Source organism: Toxotes jaculatrix, chromosome 21, assembly GCF_017976425.1.
Source record: "Toxotes jaculatrix isolate fToxJac2 chromosome 21, fToxJac2.pri, whole genome shotgun sequence".
Lineage (NCBI taxonomy): Eukaryota > Metazoa > Chordata > Actinopteri > Toxotidae > Toxotes > Toxotes jaculatrix.
Genome location: NC_054414.1, coordinates 11,485,043 through 11,489,011, shown reverse-complemented (window position 1 = coordinate 11,489,011; position 3,969 = coordinate 11,485,043).

The window sequence follows — 3,969 nt, the reverse complement described above, 5'->3', positions numbered from 1 at the left end:
CCTCAAAAAGTCATAAAAAACGTCATAGTATAGTATGGCGTTTTTTTCGGCCAAAAAATGTCAAAAAAATTTTTGACCTCAAAAAGTCATAAAAAACATCATAGTATAGTATGGCGTTTTTTTCCGACAAAAAAAGTCAAAATTTTTTTTGACCTCAAAATGTCATAAAAAACGTCATAGTATAGTATGGCGTTTTTTTCGGGCAAAAAAGTCAATTTTTTTTTACCTCAAAATGTCATAAAAAACGTCATAGTATAGTATGGCGTTTTTTTCGGCCAAAGAAAGTCAAAAAATTTTTTGACCTCAAAAAGACATAAAAAACATCATAGTATAGTATGGCGTTTTTTTCAGACAAAAAAAGTCAAAAAATTTTTTGACCTCAAAAAGTCATAAAAAACGTCATAGTATAGTATGGCGTTTTTTTCGGCCAAAAAAAGTCAAATTTTTTTTTGACCTCAAAATGTCATAAAAAACGTCATAGTATAGTATGGCGTTTTTTTCGGCCAAAAAATGTCAAAAAAATTTTTGACCTCAAAAAGTCATAAAAAACGTCATACTATAGTAAGGCGTCAAAATCGGCCAAAAAAAGTCAAAATTTTTTTCGACCTCCAAAAGTCATAAAAAACGTCATAGTATAGTATGGCGTTTTTTTCGGGCAAAAAAAGTCAAAATTTTTTTCGACCTCCAAAAGTCATAAAAAACGTCATACTATAATATGGCGTCAAAATCGGCCAAAAAAAGTCAAAATTTTTCTTTGACCTCAAAAAGTCATAAAAAACGTCATAGTATAGTATGGCGTTTTTTTCGGCCAAAAAAAGTCAAATTTTTTTTTGACCTCAAAATGTCATAAAAAACGTCATAGTATAGTATGGCGTTTTTTTCGGCCAAAAAAAGTCAAGTTTTTCTTTAACCTCAAAATGTCATAAAAAACGTCATAGTATAGTATGGCGTTTTTTTCGGACAAAAAAATTCAAAATTTTTTTTGACCTCAAAATGTCATAAAAAAGGTCATAGTATAGTATGGCGTTTTTTTCGGGCAAAAAAAGTCAAATTTTTTTTTGATCTCAAAATGTCATAAAAAACGTCATAGTATAGTATGGCGTTTTTTTCGGCCAAAAAATGTCGAAAAAATTTTTGACCTCAAAAAGTCATAAAAAACGTCATAGTATAGTATGGCGTTTTTTTCGGACAAAAAAAGTCAAAATTTTTTTGACCTCAAAAAGTCATAAAAAAACGTCATAGTATAGTATGCCGTTTTTTTCCGACAAAAAAAGTCAAAATTTTTTTTGACCTCAAAATGTCATAAAAAACGTCATAGTATAGTATGGCGTTTTTTTCGGCCAAAAAATGTCAAAAAAATTTTTGACCTCAAAAAGTCATAAAAAACGTCATAGTATAGTATGGCGTTTTTTTCGGACAAAAAATGTCAAGTTTTTCTTTGACCTCAAAAAGTCATAAAAAACATCATAGTATAGTATGGCGTTTTTTTCGGCCAAAAAATGTCAAAAAAAAATTTTTTGACCTCAAAAAGTCATAAAAAACGTCATAGTATAGTATGGCGTTTTTTTCCGACAAAAAAAGTCAAAATTTTTTTTGACCTCAAAATGTCATAAAAAACGTCATAGTATAGTATGGCGTTTTTTTCGGGCAAAAAAAGTCACATTTTTTTTTGACCTCAAAATGTCATAAAAAACGTCATAGTATAGTATGGCGTTTTTTTCGGCCAAAAAATGTCAAAAAAATTTTTGACCTCAAAAAGTCATAAAAAACGTCATAGTATAGTATGGCGTTTTTTTCGGGCAAAAAAAGTCAAAAATTTTTTTGACCTCAAAATGTCATAAAAAACGTCATAGTATAGTATGGCGTTTTTTTCGGCCAAAAAAAGTCAAATTTTTTTGACCTCAAAAAGTCATAAAAAAACGTCATAGTATAGTATGCCGTTTTTTTCGGACAAAAAAAGTCAAAAATTTTTTTGACCTCAAAATGTCATAAAAAACGTCATACTATAGTAAGGCGTCAAAATCGGCCAAAAAAAGTCAAAATTTTTTTCGACCTCCAAAAGTCATAAAAAACGTCATAGTATAGTATGGCGTTTTTTTCGGGCAAAAAAAGTCAAAATTTTTTTCGACCTCCAAAAGTCATAAAAAACGTCATACTATAATATGGCGTCAAAATCGGCCAAAAAAAGTCAAAATTTTTCTTTGACCTCAAAAAGTCATAAAAAACGTCATAGTATAGTATGGCGTTTTTTTCGGCCAAAAAAAGTCAAATTTTTTTTTGACCTCAAAATGTCATAAAAAACGTCATAGTATAGTATGGCGTTTTTTTCGGCCAAAAAAAGTCAAGTTTTTCTTTAACCTCAAAATGTCATAAAAAACGTCATAGTATAGTATGGCGTTTTTTTCAGACAAAAAAATTCAAAATTTTTTTTGACCTCAAAATGTCATAAAAAAGGTCATAGTATAGTATGGCGTTTTTTTCGGGCAAAAAAAGTCACATTTTTTTTTGATCTCAAAATGTCATAAAAAACGTCATAGTATAGTATGGCGTTTTTTTCGGCCAAAAAATGTCGAAAAAATTTTTGACCTCAAAAAGTCATAAAAAACGTCATAGTATAGTATGGCGTTTTTTTCGGACAAAAAAAGTCAAAATTTTTTTGACCTCAAAAAGTCATAAAAAAACGTCATAGTATAGTATGCCGTTTTTTTCCGACAAAAAAAGTCAAAATTTTTTTTGACCTCAAAATGTCATAAAAAACGTCATAGTATAGTATGGCGTTTTTTTCGGCCAAAAAATGTCAAAAAAATTTTTGACCTCAAAAAGTCATAAAAAACGTCATAGTATAGTATGGCGTTTTTTTCGGCCAAAAAATGTCAAGTTTTTCTTTGACCTCAAAAAGTCATAAAAAACATCATAGTATAGTATGGCGTTTTTTTCGGCCAAAAAATGTCAAAAAAAAATTTTTTGACCTCAAAAAGTCATAAAAAACGTCATAGTATAGTATGGCGTTTTTTTCGGGCAAAAAAAGTCACAATTTTTTTTGACCTCAAAATGTCATAAAAAACGTCATAGTATAGTATGGCGTTTTTTTTCGGCCAAAAAATGTCAAAAAAATTTTTGACCTCAAAAAGTCATAAAAAACGTCATAGTATAGTATGGCGTTTTTTTCGGGCAAAAAAAGTCAAAAATTTTTTTGACCTCAAAATGTCATAAAAAACGTCATAGTATAGTATGGCGTTTTTTTCGGCCAAAAAAAGTCAAATTTTTTTTTGACCTCAAAATGTCATAAAAAACGTCATAGTATAGTATGGCTTTTTTTTCGGCCAAAAAAAGTCAAGTTTTTCTTTAACCTCAAAAAGTCATAAAAAACGTCATAGTATAGTATGGCGTTTTTTTCGGCCAAAAAATGTCAAAAAAAATTTTGACCTCAAAAAGTCATAAAAAACGTCATAGTATAGTATGGCGTTTTTTTCGGACAAAAAAATTCAAAATTTTTTTTGACCTCAAAATGTCATAAAAAACGTCATAGTATAGTATGGCGTTTTTTTCGGGCAAAAAAAGTCACATTTTTTTTTGACCTCAAAAAGTCATAAAAAAACGTCATAGTATAGTATGCCGTTTTTTTCCGACAAAAAAAGTCAAAATTTTTTTTGACCTCAAAATGTCATAAAAAACGTCATACTATAGTAAGGCGTCAAAATCGGCCAAAAAAAGTCAAAATTTTTTTCGACCTCCAAAAGTCATAAAAAACATCATAGTATAGTATGGCGTTTTTTTCGGGCAAAAAAAGTCAAAATTTTTTTCGACCTCCAAAAGTCATAAAAAACGTCATACTATAGTATGGCGTCAAAATCGGCCAAAAAAAGTCAAAATTTTTTTTGACCTCAAAAAGTCATAAAAAACGTCATAGTATAGTATGGCGTTTTTTTCGGACAAAAAAATTCAAAATTTTTTTTGACCTCAAAATGT